This window comes from Thermobia domestica, chromosome 14 (assembly GCF_964235325.1).
Source record: "Thermobia domestica chromosome 14, izTheDome1.hap1.1, whole genome shotgun sequence".
NCBI classification, from domain to species: Eukaryota; Metazoa; Arthropoda; class Insecta; order Zygentoma; family Lepismatidae; genus Thermobia; species Thermobia domestica.
The window spans coordinates 89,815,896-89,834,908 of record NC_137467.1 but is presented as its reverse complement, the minus strand read 5'-3'; the positions used below and the strand labels follow the sequence as shown (position 1 = coordinate 89,834,908).

General features: G+C 34.0%; 1 pseudogene across 1 annotated transcript; it reads left to right on the top strand.

Annotated features, from left to right (window-relative positions):
- The first annotated feature begins 1,555 nt into the window (after positions 1-1,555).
- Positions 1,556-10,315, top strand: LOC145669909 (cuticle protein 19 pseudogene; annotated as a pseudogene). The gene is made up of 3 exons (XR_014128233.1): positions 1,556-1,570; positions 6,029-6,217; positions 10,052-10,315. The product of XR_014128233.1 is annotated as a cuticle protein 19 pseudogene (transcript).
- Positions 10,316-19,013: the final 8,698 nt, after the last annotated feature.

Sequence of the window (19,013 nt, the reverse complement as noted above, 5' to 3'; positions counted from 1 at the left end):
GTTCGTGACCATCTGACCATCACAATCTGGATCATATAAAATTCTTTTATACCACCAGCCTTCTCCACTCTACGCACAAGCGTCACACTGACTGATCGGGTGAGATCCCTGTCACGTATAGCAAGCGATTCTCATGCGTCCATGATTCTTACGTCAGCTCAGTAACTTTATTACTTTGTTCAAAAAGTAGCGGGTAGTCATAACGTTTTGGCCCATCAGTGTACTATTGTCAACTACAATCATATGAATAAACGAGATAAGAATCTCCAAGAACATTGCGAGGATGAACTTAAAAAGAAGAACTGTTTGTTGTCTAGGGCAAATTGCTGTTATGAAAAAAAATTAACGATGGTAGGGTAATTGTCACTTATAAGTAGAGGAAGAATAATTGCATATGGATAGCTATCAGTAGAATGCCTAAAAAGCAAGTTGCTCGAGTCATGAACCTGAGTATTAAAACAGTAAGATATTGAATGATTCGAAACAGAAGGGAAACAGGAATTACAAACTAAAGGGAAACTGAGTAGACCACAAGTGACAACGGAACAAAAATATTTCGATTATTGAAGCTAACGTAGCAAACCTGTCCGCTACTGCAACATACCTGAAAACAACTTTAGGTCTGGAATGCAGTGCACAGGCATGTTACATATATCCTTTATCTCCTTATAAACTGTATTTATTTGTGTCCATTGGCTGAATTAGCCAATACAACAAAAATCATGCAGTCCTTCTCTGTCTTGTTTATGTCCCAAAGTAATAAATACAATCGCAGAATGTGGATAAGGGAGACTTATGAAAAATCTGTCATATGAAAGTGTCGAATTAGTTTCTGATAACTATTATATGCTAATTATTATTATCAAAGAAGAGACGAAAGAAAAATAATAATAATTGATCAAATTTAATAATTAATTATTCATTGATCTATTTTAGTTAAATATTTCAATAGGCAAGAATTTACCATTAATAGTCTAATTTCCTAATGCTGTTGGTATAACTCAATCCATATTTGATCGAACTTTGTAAAACGTAAATTACGTAAAAAGATGTTTAACTTTTCTTTAATCATATGTTCAATTAGATCAAATGGAACAACTTGTTACTTACTTTGTTTCCTCTTCAAATCACTTCAAGTCCAACCCAATTTGGATTCCACTGATAAGATGTAATATTGACGTTTTTAAATGATTATGATTATTTTAAAATTATACTTTCCACAGTCAGTATTAGAATGCGGATGAAAAAGACAATATTGTTTCGTCAAAAGATAAATTTAAAGGACGGAAAATTGAGATACAGTTTTAGTAAGGTTGTGCCGTTTGTGTTAAAATTCATTTATAATTCAATAAAAACAAAAGATATTCGTTTTCATTCCGCGTGTGTTTTAGATTGAACATAAATGTAATAATTTAAATGTTTATTACATCATCATTACGTATGAAAGGAAAGTTATCACTTCCATGAACTTTCAACGAGTATAAAAGGCAATGTTGTGTTCAGAAAACACATCATCTTCTCACAGGCTGCAACAGCACGAAGAAGAAGCTCCAACATGAACACATTTGCAGTAAGTAAAGGCAGTAATATTTACTCATTCATTCAAGTTATTAATATGGAAAAAATAAAGAACATAGAATATAGGCCTATTATGCAAAGAATGCTATTGTGAAATTTTATTTTAATTAATGAGATCATCGTTACACTTTCTTTTTACTTTAAATAAAAACAAGTACTTGTGCCACTGGTAAATCACGCGAAGGAGTTTGGTTTCTATCACGTGATATATTGTCAATTAATTTTGAAACCGGAAGTAGTAGTAGGTTTATACCAGTTTCAATTTTACTAGAGAGATTAGAATTGAACTGGAATATATTCTTGAGATTATAGAAAATCGCTTCTCACTATCTATTACCACTTCTGCTGTATATATAATAAACATAAAACCGGAAATAGTTGCCTTCTACCACTTCCGGTTAAAATATCACCTTCATCTACGAACTCGACTCCTAACTTTTGACTCTCTACATCCTCACCTAACTTGATGGTAACCCAACATGTACTTCTTGAGATATTTTGTTACCAGAATAGACGCATAGATAGAGTGAATATATAAAGAAGTTTTGGTAAACTAAACTCCTAAAGAAGTAATGTTACTGTATTAACAGGATGCTCGTAAAGTTATTTTTCGATGTAAATGCATGTTTCTATGTAAGTAGTTCATACCAGTAAACCCAACTCCATTTAGTCCTATACACATATATTACACATACGCCCAAAGAGGTTCACTTTTAGCATCTTTTATGCAAATTATTTTAAAATGCTGTTACTTTCAGTGCACAGAGACTTTTCGGACATTCTATCTACACCAACAGTATACTTTCGGATGCTTGCATATAAGTATCTAACATTCATATAGAAAGAAAACGTGCTTTTGTGTTTAGACATGGGTGGGAGCTCATGGTTTTCGGAATGGATCGTAAATTGGAGATTCTGCCTTATTTAGCATTTATATGTTAGAAAAACACCACTTGAAAGTATGTATATTAAGCCTTTTAACTTATCTTAACATCTATATCCATGTTTTTATAGCCATGATGTTACAACGGATGATAAACTGTTAATCGTCCGAGGAATAAATTTAAGTAAGTCTTAAACTGAAATATTCACTTTAGATATACCAGTTGTAAAGTATCTCCTTGGTAGTTATGCACTGTTAGAAATAATTTCTTAAATTTGAGAAACCATTTCTTATCCGTGGACTGAGACAACGTTTTCTTAGAAATGAGATTTGGCAATTCTCATTATAATGGAAGTAACAGTGTATTTTCTCGTCTCACTTTATACAACATCATCTAATTGTCTTCATTTCTCATTAATGAGAGTTTCAAAGTCGGGTTTCTAAGAAAAGATATTTTCTCGGTGTACAGATATGAAATGGTTTCTCAGATTTAAGAAAGTATTTTTAACAGTGTGTGCTTACCGCATGACTACTTGCCAGGGAATACCCTAAATCTGCAGTTCTGAAATATGTTGTTACTGCGACCCACATTAAATAATAAAAAGTACTTTGTGGCTGACCTACTTTTATTCAAAACATATTGACATTCTACGTAATGTGGTGTATTTCAAAGCAATTAAATTTTGTAAATCATAAATCTATTTCCAGTTCAACAACACTCCATATGAGTGATTAATATGAAATTTATTTAGGAATGTTGTGACCATTCCGAGCGACCACGAATGTGACAAAGTAGAGCTTGATGGTTAAAGTTTAAGAATTTAAAATTTAGTTGGTTTCTTTTACGTCTATCGTAAATATCTCACTTTCAAACTAAATTGTAAGAGGGGTAAATTTATGAATGTAGTGGCCCTGTCGCTAATAGAATATCAGTCGGTGACGATCGAGCAACTATAATGTAAATTTCCTTCTCATTAACTGTATCATATGACATTGTACGCATGCGCACAGAGGGTTAAATTGTTTCTTCACCCACTCTCTTTCCATTATAACTCATGATCTCTGCTGTTTGTACAAAAGGACAGGACTTGAGTAACTAGTTACTCTTCACCTCATTAACAAACGTTTCAAATTTTCATTTTCTGAATAGTACTTCACGACATGTTTCTGCATCAAACATTTTTTTTAATTAAAAGGAAAATCTTCTCGTGACAAACCACAAACGGCCCGCGATCCACACTTTGAGAAACACTGCCCTAAATTAATTTTCGGTGGGGTGTCATGTGTCTCACCTCCAAAGTTAAGCATAAATATATGCGACATCGTTAATATCACATATCTTAAGTAAAAATTAACACACATAACATCTTGAAATTAAGATCATGCGGATCATAAAAGACAAGTGTAGTGATTAAGTCAAGAAATAATTGATAACCTCCTTATAGAATTTAGAATACCAAAGAGCCTAGTTATTATATTAATTAAGATGTGTTTAAATGAATTCCAAAGTAAGTCCAAGCAGGAAAATTTATGTCCACTAGCTTTCACGTGGAGAATGGCATGAAACAAGGAGATGCATTGTCACCTTTGTTCTGGAGTACATTATAAGAAGAAATAAAGACAGCAACTAAGGCCTAGAGCTTAATGGTGTTCAGCAGGTTATGGCGTATGCTGATGATATAAACCTGACAGGGGATGATAGAACAATAGAAAGAAATACAAAGGTCTTATTAAAAGCTTGCTGGGAAATGGATTTAGAAGAAAATGCAGAGGAAGCTGAATACATGGAAGTTCACCGGGATCGTAGTACTGCAAAATATGGATGCATCACGATCAAATAATACTTTCCACAAAGTAGGTACTTTCAAATATCTAGGACCAATGTTAACAGATCACAATTGCATCCGTGTAAAAATTAAATGTCGACTAAAAGCAGGAAATTCGTGTTATTATTCAGTTTAAAATCTTTTGTCGTCGAGAATTCTGTGGAGGAATTTGAAGCATAAAATGTATAAAACGTTAATCTTGCCTGTTTGGCTGTATGGTTGCGAAACATGGTCACTTGCTCTGAGGGAAAAACGCAGAATGAAAGTATTTGAGAACAAGATCCTGAGACGAATGTTTGGGTCCAAGAAGAACAAGGAGTGGGGGAAAGTTCATAACGAGGAACTGCATAATTTATACCGTTTACTAAACATGTTGGAGTCATAAGTCTATAGGAGGTTTAGGTGAGCATGTCTTATAGCCAGAATGGAAGGTTTTAACTAGAAATCCAATTGGAAAACGTCCATTAGGAAGACCTAGTCGTAGATGGGAAGACAGTATTAAAATGGTTCTTGAGGAATACAGAAATAGGAATACAAAGTAGAAGCTGCATTCAGTTGTCTAAGGACAGAAGTAAATGAAGAGCTTTTGTGAACACGACATTGAACCTCCCGGTTCCATAGGTCGTAGAGTACATTTTTTGGTTAGTTAATAATTGTACAGTATTTAGATGAAGATGTTGCTCAATTTACAATCAAAAAAGTAATCTATATCATCAACAAACATTCACGAGCCATCCTAGTAGTATTTAAAAGCATTTAATGGGAATTCAGTAAAAGTTAATAGAAGATTAACTTTTCTAGAAGTTTTATTTCTAACTTACGCTAGAACTGGCTGACCATTTCCCTAATTAAGCTGGAAATGCCTGCCGACAATTATTAAAATTAATAAACATAGAAAATATATTATTTTAGCTCCGCATATGAGAAAAAATATTATAGGTTAGGTTTTCTTGAATATATCTTTACCAACTATACCAAGATAATAGGTATAGTTGTTGAAGTTTAAAATCAAGTTATAGAACTTGGTATTGGCTTCAATACTCAAATTTTTCTTCAATAATATCGTACGAAAATATTAACCTATTGCATGCGTAGATCAGTAAAAAGTGGAGAATACAGTAATGTTAATTTAACAGAGATTATTTAATAATCTCTAATTATTAACAAATAATCTCTAATAATCTCTAATTCAATGTTTCATTTGTGCAGATGATATATTCACACATGTCATAATTTCCAACGGAAAATTTCGTATGCCTGTTACATCTTTGTAGCTTCATCGCATATTCTGGCAAGGACCTACATTCTCATGAATACCCTATAAAATGTTTAAATTCACGAATGAATTTATGAACATGATCTTTGCTGATAGTTGTCAGTTGTGACTATATGCATATATGGAGAGGAATTAAGTAATTTATTAAGTAGGTTGTGTTTGTAGAATATATTTGAATATACCAAAAATAATGAAAAATAGCTTACATAGGTAATTATTTCTTTTTGAAGATAGAATGTGTAACTAAATCTTTGTAAAACCCGATATTGTGTTCTTTTCGTACACTGAAAGTCTTCTCCGAATTCAGTGTACCAAGAAGAGAAAGTTTGGTAACATTTTGTTGGTTGGAAAAATCATAAATAAATTGACCTTATAGTTAAGAATTTTACAAATCGTTAATTATTTCGGTGATACATATTCTTATTTTATCATGATGGAGAAATTTTTAATTATTTGCCATTTCAGGTTTCTTTTGTCTTGGCTGCTGCCGTGGCAGTGACTGCTGGTGGTGCTGTTGGAGGTCTTGCAGGATATGCAGGTTTAGCAGCTCCTCTTGCTGGAATTGCACCTGCAGCTGCTGTTGCTCCTGTTGCCGCTTTTGCTGCACCTGCTGCAGCTATTGCTCCTGTTGCTGCTCCTGCAGTAGACTATTACGTAATAAATTTTGTACCTTAGTACTAGAATATAAATTATTCACTTTAAGGTAGAGTCATTATTTACAATTAGGATCTGTAATGTTTATGGAGACATATTAGTGCCATATTTAGCATTATTTTTTTATTGCAATGCATTGTACAATATGTAGGAGGAATGTGAAACATAGCACTTTTCTTTTTAAATATACACAAAATATAGTTTGGTTCAAATGCATATAACATAGGATGCAGAATATGACGTATATAGTTTAACTTACATAATAAGTGGATACAACAAGGCAATCTTTTTCCTTATTTCGTCCCAATACACTAGACGATGCAGCGTTGGTCATGGGTTAAGCTAAGAGAACATTTTTTATTTTCTTATTTTGTAAATAAATAGCAGACCATAACCAAAGCTATTACATAAACATAAATGAAAGTGATCTTGTTTGTAATCTCATCACGGGTAAACGGCTAGATTATTTGAAATGAACTTGCTTAATATTATTAGCACCTACCTTCAGCTAAGCTTTTATCATTTGAATTTCATTAAATTGCTTATCCTCAGAGAGTGACGGAGATTTAAAATTTAAGCTCAAAATAGATTATTTCATCAACTCTTGAAATTAGGTAGATGAAAATAGGAATATAATCTGATTATTAAAAGTGACTTGACATGCGCCCCAGCATTTTAGGAAAAAAGAAACTCCGCAAGTCCGCTTTTGAGGGAGGAACGGAGGAAATTCCTAAAATATTTGAATTTCACACTTTGTATTCAAAACATGACGAAAGTGAGAAAACAGTTCAATAGTTTAAAATTAATGTTTCAACACAGTTCGCATTTAGATTAACTTGGGACCTTACTATTATTTAAATGCGTATCGTAAGATAGGAACGGAATTCATTTTCCCCAATGAATAACGACTGATTCATTTAAAGGGATTTTCTGAACACAATACTTGGTTCTGGATGAATTTACATAATTTTATTACACTAAATGACACATTTAAGGAGGAAAAGGGGGCCCAAATTCACCTCTGAAATATCTTCCGTAAACCTACTGTTTCCTTGCTAACGAAAGAGCATTTCAGTTAAGAAATAATAACTAAAGTTATTTTCGTCAATTTATCGTTGTTTTCATCAGATACATTGCCTTTATCTTCATCATGAAAACGGGCTTAAGGTAGTGAGTGTTAAATTATTAACATTATAACACAAATAACAAAATATAGTTACTATAGTTTAGTAGTATACTTGTAGTATATTTGTCAGGTAATTTTATTTATTCACAATTATGGACAAATTTAAAACTAGTGTTAACAATACAAATATTACTTTTCTTGTATTTAGATGATTTAAATATTCTAGTATGAGCATATAAATATTTAATTTCGTAATATCAGTTTTGTGGTGACAGATTCTGGAGGATTATGGAGTAAATTTTAGGGAAACTATAGATATTTGGTGGTCTACCTAAAATATAATTTTAGAACAAAAACATTGCATCCTCCGAAACGTAAAAACATATTGAATTTTTACACTTCTTTACTATTAGGGATCTAAATTGTTGTATACCAATACGAATATTTGCATCTTAAAATATCAAGATTCATGTAATACTTAGACTACTAACATTTTTTATTTAATTCTTTCACCTTTTGCTCACTCAATAACTCATAACATGCGATAAGGAATGGAGACCATAGAAATGAAACAGCCATGTTCTATGATGTACTAGATTCTTGTGCTCGTTGTCCTAGAGCATTAAAGCACTTTCAGCTGAATTTTTAAGAACTATGATCATATACTTCCCAGTATATAATTTTGCTTATTTTATAAGGCTTGAATTTTTGTACTCACCAATAACTAAAGAATAGGGAAATATTTGCATGCTAAACTACAACAAAAGAAATGCTTGTATGTTGAATGTTTGACTTTTCTTAATTACCTTGATGGTAGAAAAGTAAATATGTAGTACTTATTTGGCTAGAGTTCTATGGTTTACTGGAAGAAATACAGATTTTTCTCCCGATGCAAGTATGTGAGATTATGATGTGAGTATATTATGTTTATTTATGGATATACACTTAAACAATTTAATTGGAAATCGGATGTTAACCTTTTGTCACTCGCGCCAAATTTAGTAACATAACTACTCGCGCGTTTGCTTTTTTCCAACATTGACATTTTGAGATACAAACAATATATTTAGTAAACTTATTTGAAGTAATGCATGCAATTGTTGAGTAAATACTTAGGATATTTGGAATTGTTGCTATAGTGCTGTCAAAATGTCTTGATCCGTGGCAAAAATGCGAACTAAAGTTCAAACCATCGACACATCCACGCGTTGAGCCAATAAGGGTTCAGCTGTTGCTAAACGAGAGAGCCTTGGCGAAAGGGAGTGAATTCCTTCAGCCGATAGCAACGCTTGGAACAGAAAACTAGGTGTCAAGTCAATGTGGTATATCTATAGCTTGTCAATATCTCTTCTCTGAGATCGGCTTTCGAAATCATCGAATCTAATGCCCTGAGTAGCAGTAAAAAGCTCGTGTAACTCATTGCTGCTCTTACGATTAGAATTCCTGTTCCGTCACATGTCCACAGTGATCGTACATCATCACGTGCTCCTTTCTTTTGGCAATCAAATAAAGACGTCGAAATAAAGTCATTAATTTTGCTCTTGAAGTTGCTGTACAGTTGCAGTGCGTTCTTCGCCGAAACTTGTTCGTAATTTATCCAAATAATTGTTAGTACATTTTACAATTTCATCAATCACGGCTATATCGATAAATTTCGAAAAAAAAAAAAAAAAACTGTTTACTCAGTGATACCCTTAGCAGTAAACTTCGGTTCTAGCATCTTTTTCACAATGTTTTTACACTTTGTCTTTGCTGATGCTGCCAGTTACTATTTACATTTTGTTTTCCTGTCTTTCCCAATGAAACAATATTTTCACTGTAACTGTAATTCACATCCATATCGTTTGCATCTGAATCTGCATCTACACTGTTCTTATCTGCTTCACTATCATGATCAATATCATCTTCATTCACTTTTTCATTACTTCAATTCGCATCACTTTCAGCAGCCACTAATTTTCGATAGTTAACATCAGACTCATCATTAATATTGTCAAGCCACTTCTCTATCTCACTTCTATTCAAGAAGCGAGACGTTGCTTAGAAAAACAAAACTTCACTCATAAACAATAATTATCACATTAACGATCGCGCGTTGGAAAATTTCAAACTCCATAAAAATATGTGTTTGCTAGTGTTATCACGGAACTACTCGCGCGTTTGAAAAAAGCAAACGCAGACGAAACTATTTCCTCAACCTGTACTGGAAGCTACTACAATTGCAGCACGTCAGCGAGCTTTAGGGTGAAAGAGGGGAAGGAGCCACTTGAGGAATAGCAGTGAGGGCGACTCCGCTAATGCGACCCCATTCGTAAAAATCATTAGTTTTTACTCACCTGTTTGCTTTTTTCCAACAGCGCGAGTGACAAAAGGTTAATCAAAAACGAATATTTGTACAGTTTAATTGAAAGTGATATATAGATCTAACTATTCAACATATGAATTAATAAAATTATAGAAAATTTTTACGGACTAATATAGTTTAGTAGATTAATGATTGTGGAAACTGATTAAGTGTTCAATTAACATGGTTTCAAAAAATGCTAGAACCTATTTAGGCAATTTGATTTATATAAATGATTGTCTGTAATCAATAAAGCTAATCAGTTAGGTGAAATTTAATGAGGAAAGAAAAAAATATAGATTCTTGAAGACAGAATATAGATTATTGTGTGCTAATATTTTTGAAATTCTTGACTTCTAAATAGGCCTATCCAAGATACGCTTTCGGCTACGGAGTGAGTGATGCTTTGACTGGAGATAACAAGAACCAAGTAGAAGTCCGTGATGGACCTGTAACCAGAGGACAATACAGCCTTGCTGAACCTGATGGCACCATCCGAGTTGTGAACTACGCTGCTGATAGCATCAACGGATTCAACGCTGTTGTGAGTAGGATTGGAGCCAGTGCGCATCCAGCTCCTGTTATCAGAGCTTTGGCAGCTCCCGTAGCAGCCAAAATCCTTGGGTAAAAACATAGATAAAGTTTTTCATTAAAAAATACAAAAATAAAGCAAAATAAAGAAAATTCAAAAATACAACTACTTGTTTTTGTTTAGTTTTTTTTTATAAATAACCGAAAAGTTTTAATTACATTTTGAACACGCTGATGTTAGCTCAAGTGAATGTAACAAGTGCTTTTTTTAGATTGTGAAATTACAGTTAATTCTTTAATGGGCAAGCATTGGTAGCATGACAATTAAAATGTTTATTTTGCTTTTATGGTTGAATAATGTTTTTCTGATCATAATTTCGTAATTTTTAAAGTATTTTTGTACTGTGGTTACAAAATACAGGGTGTTGATTTCAAAGCAACAGTGTCATAAAATAGGTCTTATGTATGCTGCTGAGCAGCATTGTCCTATTATGGTAAAATATCATAAGAATACTCTCAGTAATTACCAACACTTTCGTTGAAGTATTTTCCTACCGAGCAAGATATCACAAATAAAAAATGAACAAGAACTTTCGCGGAACGTAGGAGATAAAGCTTCTACAATACTTAATTTGATTTTCCCCTGTTTACGAAGATTAGAAATGCTTAAAGAAGCAACCCGCAAATCATGTATATGAATATTGTATGAAAGTAATAATGCAAATTAAATGATCACTGAAGTTATAATTCGAGCGAACAACAGAATAGAGTGCGATGTTGCTTGAGAGCAACAGTGCTTAATAAAGGGTGGTTAACTTCTAAACTATTCATATCTGAAGCTGGAACTATTCAGTTTTGACAGATTTACTGCTTTCGGTTTCAATAGAGGGATAAAGGCGGAGATAAAATATTGTTTCTGACGCTTAATTAATATTAATAGCATTACCGTTCTATTAATTATCAAGTACCTAGGATGAAGCTTTTATTATGTCATTTTCATTAAAGGACTAATTTTAAGGGAATAGAGAGCTTCAAAATTTGTACGTAGAATATTTTACCATTAATTTTTCATTGAAATGCAAATCAAAAGGGAGAAGGAGATTCAAATATTTTCCATGAGCCTTGTTTGCCGTGCAGAGATCGCGTATTTCAGCTAGTGTAGAGATAAGGGAGAGATAAAAGATATTCTAGTGACGATGAATTCACATCAGAAACTATTTCTTCCTTTCTTTTGCCGTTCTATGCACGTTCTATTGAAACTAGAAGTGATATGATTCTACCACCTTCAGCTGAAATAAGGAGATAAAGATCATTATGGAACTAATTTTTGGAGCTTCGAATCCACATGAAAACATTTCTAGCTATCTTCTATCGTTTCATCTCTAATACCTTTGGACAAGTGGATACAGTCGTTCTATAATACTTGTTCTTCCTATACTTCAGCACATTGTATGTCTAATTAATATACATTATAGTGTAAATTTTCATATATTTCGAATGCATTAATAAAACGCATACTAATTTAAGCACTAAATATATTGTAAATGCTTGTGTAACTTTTCTTTTTCAATATACTAACGCCTTCATAAAACATGTTATATGAGATCAGGCTTGATCATCTGATAATGTGTCTTATGAGGGCGACGATACTTTGTCGAAACTATTACACAACTGTTTTCAATATATTTAGTGATTTAGTCAGTGTGTGTTATATTACTACATGCGCATTATATAAATAGTAGGTATAACTCGTCAGAGACGATATAAAATTTAATATTGTATCTCTGAAGCTATAATAAAATATACAACTTAATATGTTATCTACTATAACAGGAAAGAATACGCAAAAGTTTAAATTGCAATTGCCTGTAATCCCAAAAACTTTTATTGCAACAAAATTTTCTATGGGTGTAATTTACTAGTATTTAATACCCGTAAGTCTGACTTTTGACTTTGAGCGAACAAGATGTTGTCCGGTGCAAGACAAGAGTGGTTTTACTAGTTCCTAAATGGTAGATATTAAATTTTATACCTTTCAAATATGTTCATTCTTCACGAAGACAAATAATTTAACAGCCTGCAATACTTTGGAGATAATAATAGGAATATCAGCTCCCTCACGGATATATTATTACCATACGCGTCTTTACCACGAAAGACTTAAGTTTGGTTCCCGACGGGAGCTCATTTGGTTTGGATCTTACGTTAAGCTTTAGATTCACACCTCATTTAGCCTAACTTTGGAAAGGAACGTTAAATCCGAATTCAACCAATGATAAGAGTGAAGTATCTTACTTTTTAACATTATATTTTAATGATAATAATGAAAGATGAAGATTTACTGACAAAATAACACAATGTCAGTACATGCTAATGTGTGAAGCAGGAACAATGTCGCCGTCGATTCCGATGGAAGGAAATTCTTTATATATCACCTGTGATTTACATACGTGTTTGAAGAGGAAAGTATTTCCGAATGTTTCCTAGCGACATACATTGTGCAACTCCATGATGCTACCACTTGATGGAAGAGATGTAGTTGTAACCGGCTGGAGTTCAAGTCGCTGTTCGGGCGTCCATTTATTTGTAACCGGCAGGAGTTCGTGGTCCATGTTCGGGCTCGTTTTATTTGTAACCAACTAGAGGTCTGGGTCCATGTTCGGGCTATCATTTATTTGTAACCGCCTGTAGTTCTGTTCGCTGTCCTCGGCTCGTGGTATTACCAATAAGTATACTCCTGATAATTTAACTTACCTGGACAGGACGACGAAGACCTCTCCAAGAAAGGTTACAAACTGTTTCCCAAAAAGCTCGTCGGTCTCAATAATGAGATGAGCATTAGGCGCCGAGAGGTTCGGGTGTCTCGTCTCGAAAACCTCACGGACGATCAGACGGTCATCCAGACCATAACGCACACAAACACCATTCATACATACAACGAAACACACTGGGTTAAATGACACTATACTTATTTATTAGAACACTATTCTGAAAAAAAAATAACGAAGAGAAATGAACACAACACTGGACACTAATAAATTTTGCCGCTGAAATTACGTTTTGCCCTTTTCGGGAAATAGAGCCCTTTATATATATATGATTATAATTCAGGTATCACTATAAATACTTTGCTCACACCATTAACACACTTGGGGGATTCGCACTGGGGAAAAGTTGTCTGGATCGTCCCACGATGAATCCAGTTGTTACGCTGAACGGTCCTGCAGCGTAAAGGTGAATCTTCAGCAAACACACAAAAGAAGATCTCCACAATGGAATACAGATATTGGAGGGCGCGTACGTAACATTTTAAACGCACAAGGTCTGAGGACCTGGGATTTCACTGATTGGGGCTAGCCGTAAGAAATCGTCCTTCACCGGCTAAATAGCTTGTGCCCCTTAACACAACTTATGTTTGAAGTTCAACGCGAGATGCGTGGTTGCATCTTCCAGACCTGGAGTCAAACTCCTCGAGCATCCAAGCTCAAGCTACGGGTTGCAATGGTCAACGGAAAGTGTTGGCAGTTCATTTCAAAAATCACTCAGTTACTCACCTGTATGCACATACAAACAGAATATAGAAAACAATTTATGTTAATTTTAGTCAACTGCCCATAATGCACTAGTCACGGCGATAACACTGGCGTGAGAAAGTACAGATAACGAACTGGAATACAACGCAGTCGGCGCCACTTCGGCTACTGGGACATCTGGTCAGCCCATATTTCTCTAATCTATTATAATGTTTCCATAAGCGATTAAAGAAAGCACTTAATTCAGTCCCAAATAACTGCAGAATATATACTGTGCATATAATGAGTCAGGGAGAAACACTGAAATGGATAGTCACTAACTGAAATGTTCTCACTAAAAGCAACGTTTTAAATATATATATGAAAAAACGATGAAAGACTTCTTTGTCCAATTGTGTGGGAAAGAAGCAATTCCCACCGAAGAAAGAACTTATGTGCGTTGCAGAATAAAGTATAAATCGAAAATAATAATCACTGTCTTTACGAAATATACAGAGTGTCCACAAAAAATCCTTCTATAACCTGGTAGCGGTTATATAGTATTTACGCTTTTGTATGTCTCTTCTCACTATTGAGATAAGACTACTCAGATATTATTATTAACAGGTTTTCCAATGCCAGAAAACATGCATTTAGCCATTCTACAATGTACAGAATATTTAGTTCGATTTTCCAGTTTGATCGCCTTATGTTTAATTATAACTAGAAGATTAATGAATTGAAAGAGAAAGACTAGCGTTATTCTGCAGTTATTTCGTGTATTGTTGTGAAACATGGAGTGTTTGGCTTTTTTTAAAAAATAAGGCTTTATCGATTTATTTCATATTATGTCCCCCTTTCATCATATCTTCCTGACGGTGACCTCTAGAAGTAATTTCCGGCTTGTAATAATCTTTTTGATTACTGCTGGTTATAGCTTATAGTTGCATAAGTCTGGAGCCTTCATTTTGAATTGTATTTTATTGTCCAGGTTTTATCCTATTTGTATTTTCTTGCACTCAATATGCAGTTTCTTTTATCAATCCCATTCTAATTGTTTTTAAACGATTCTCCTCATGGAAAGCAAGACCAACAGCAAACTATTATTGGTATGATTCTGACTTGTTATCATCCGAATGGATACAAATAATAACAACTTCTTATATCCAGAACTCTATGTAGAAACACTTTAGGTTAGGTGCGTACCCAGAAATTTTTATTGGGAAGGGTCCAAGGTTTGTGTGTGAGGGGGAGGTCGAATACTACAAGTCACTACGTCTATGTAATATTGCACAGGTATAATTCTGTGCCTGAAAAGACGGTAAGTAATTGTAAAATACTTCATCCTATATTTTCAGAAAAAAATTATAAAACGTGTTTTTTTTATATAAGAGAAATACTATAGTTGTATTGAGATAGTGCACACATGTATGTTGAATTAGGAAGTTTAGGAGGGTCCAAACTAGGTGAACCTAGGGTTGCCAACTGTTCCTGTATGTTACCGGAGAGTTCGGTTTTCGACCTTCTTATTTGGTGTCCGGTATGATCTCAAAACCCAATGTTACATGTCCGATAATTTTTTCTCTTACCAGTCCTTTTCTCCATTCTAATGAGATCATTTTTTAATTGCGTGGAAAGTAGATTTAATTGAATTTGAATACTAAAATGAACGCCATGGCACAATTCCATTCCGCAGCGAATTTGTTGTTCCGTCGCAGTGATGTTATCATTTGCAAGGTGGCAGTGATGCCAATTTGTCTTTTTTAATTTTGGTAATGTACCATATTCGGAGAAGCATTTAGCCACACAAATATACGAAATACTTATAGCCTTAAATATAGCTGATTTTATTAAACTCTTGCCCCTTCAAATATGCTAGATTTAACTAAAAATAGGTCAAATTGACACTACTACCAGTTTGCAAACGATAACATCATTACGACGAAACAACAAATTCCTTTCGGAATGGAATTGATCAGCCGGTTGTCAAATGCGGTTCATTTTAGAATCTGGATTCAACTAAATCTACCTTCCATATAATTAAAGCATAATCTGAATAGAAGAGAGAAAAGGAGAAGAGGAAACATTACCGGATATTTAACATGCGGTTTTGAGGTCGTACCGGATACTGGGCGAGGAGGTACTAATCTTCTGCATCTTCGGCACTGTTAATCTTCATCTTCCGATCTGTACACATAAACTCAGTAAACATACATTGTAGTGTTTACTGGTTCATGCTAAATTCCGAATGATGTTCTGAATCATTTTCCTTATTTGGAGAGAAAGCATACATCTTTATTTTTCGATCTTTATTTTTATTTTTATCATTATGCCTACTGCTCCTCTCCTTTTTAAGAACCTCAACCTCCTCTTTTTAGGAATTAGGCAACAACTTGTACTCGATGATATGTCTTCTCAACTCCGCTCAACAAAAATTATAGTAAAGGTATTTACTTTTACTTTATTTACTGTTTTACTACTGTTCTCTAATGAATGTCTTAACAACTTTCAGGCTACATCAAACCCATAATGTAACATTATATCTCTAGTGCGTACATTTACATTCTCTGTTACAACCACCAAGACCAGAGATACTACACGTCAACAACTTTACTATAACGACCAAGCTGGAAAATCGAACTAAATATTCTGTACACTGTACAACGCCTAAATGCTTGCTTCCTGGCATCGGAAAACTTGTTGGTAATAATACAGGGTGGCCCAAAAGTAGGTATACACCTTTACATTGATCAAGTAAGTATAACATTGTATCTTATAGGTTTATTTGCTTCGGCTGTTCCGAGTTTAAAATATAAATAAAAGACATTAAGAAATAATAATAATAATAATAATAATAATAATAATAATAATAATAATAATAATAATAATAATAATAATAATAATAATAATACTAATAATAATAATAATAATAATAATAATAATAATAATAATAATAATAAAGAAACTAAGTCCATGATGGATAACAATAAAAAATGATATAAAAAGCAATGAGTTGATCATCACGAGAATGTATATCTACTTTTGGGCACCCTGTATATCAGTAGCCTTATCTGAATAGTAAGGCTAGACATACAAAAGTATAAACACCACAGCTCTTCCATGATTTAGTTGCGTAATGTAAGTAGCTAGGAAACATTCGGAACTGCTGTTCTCTTCAAATACGTACGTAAATCACATATGATATAATGAATTTCATTCCAGCGGAGTCGATGCCGACATTGTTCGTGTTTCATATATTAGTATATACTGACATTGTGACAATTTGTCAGTCAATCTTCTTCGACCAGTATTATCGTTAAAAAATGTAATGTAAAAAAGTGAGACCTTTGACTCCTACCATGGGCTGAACTTGGGTTTAGCGGTCCTTTCAGTAGCTAGGCTGTACGAGATATAGACCTACAGTTTAACATGGAATAGGAATCATATGTGTTCCAGTAGGGAATCACTCCAGTTTTCGGAGCCAAAGATCCGTAGGATAACCATATATTCATGCGTGAGCTTACAGTCCTATTATTATCGCCAAAGTATTGAAAGCTGTTAAATTACAGAGGTCTGCAAAAATAAAACAATGGTAAGCTGTTTCGGTTTAGCTACACGATTCGTATGTGTTGGGGTGCGCTGAATGCAGGAATGACAACCGTTTTGTCCTGGGACGTCTGGGTTTCGAACAAACGGGTGGTCGTTGTTGAACAAAAATATGAACACAAATATACGATTTACAGAAACATCATTAACAGCGTAACACAAATTAATGTACAGAAACACGCACACACGCGAAGACAAAAAAGTAATACTACCCTCAAACAGATTGCTTGTAAAATCGTCTTTTCTGAAGGTCAAACTTCATTTGGAACTTGTCCTTTTGTAGGTGGCTGCCGGAAGATCCCTAAACAACATCCAACAGTAGTCTGCCATCATCGTAACACTCCAGTTCCTCTGATACCGACGTTCCATTTCTTTGATATCTTGATGGAAACGCTTCTCCTGCTCTTCACTCACTGCTCCCACATTGTCAGGAAAGTAGTCAAGGTGGGACTTGAGAAAATAGACTTTTAAGCTCATGGAGCAACCAAGCTTTTAGAACGCATGCAACATTTTTTCCACCGTTTCCTTGTACTATGGGTCCTCTCGGTTCCCAAAAACGTTTTGATGACCACAGTAAAGGCAACCCAAGCCTCTTTTTGAGTTGGAGTCATTGAACTAATGAATTCTTTGTTGGATATGAGTTTTCTAATATCAGGGCCACAAAAACCCGCGTTTTCGCGTACTCGTAGTGTTTGAGCAACAAATAGTGTAACCAGAACTAATTACCAACGTTTTACAAATCTAAGATGTAATCTTACTAAATTCGTTTTATGAACAGAAAACGAATTTATGAACGTTCTCTTGGTTTTGGTTTTTATTTGTAATCTCGCACTCTCATTCATGACACATTACCATATGTGTCAGTGATTCTCATCCGGACCAATATACATGTATTTTCATGTTTCGGGGAGCACAAATACATTTAACCTTCCATGTTCATTCTTTTTTCGTGTGATCCATTTGCAATTTAGTGATTTCCAGCTACCTGTTTGACCAAGTTACATTTCAATTGTGCTAAAACTTGAAGTTCCAGGAAGAAACGGGGGTCATTTTCGACTTCGGTGCACCCACAAGCGTAAAAATCACCTATACTTATGCAAACAGCTTTTTGGTTGCAGACCTGTGTTATTAGTCTTCGTGAAGAATGAATACATTTGGAAAACAAAAGCTTAATACCTATCATTTAGGAACTAGTAAAAGCATTATTATTTTACTTTGGACATCTTGTTCACTCAGAGGTCAATCTCACGGATATTAAATGTCCAAAAATTGCGACCAAAGGACATTTTGTTGCAATAGCGGTTTTTGAATTACAACAATTACGATTTGAAATTTTGTGTATTTTTCCTTGTTATAATAGATAACAATCTAAGTTTTATATTTTATTATAGCTTCAGAGATACAATACTAAATTTTATCCCGTCTCCGATAATCAATATCTATTTATATAATGTACACTCATGTCCAAAATTATTGTCGCATGTCTATAAATATGTTGTTGTAGGAATATAATTTGATAACGAATTCGGCCGGTATTTCTTATAATGTTAGTATGTGTATAATCGGCAAAGACATGTATGCGGCAAATTTCATGTCAAAAGAGCAGTAAATACGAACAATAAAACGAAAATAAAATTTTCTTGTCCATTTAGCAACATTTTATTTTACTCACTATAA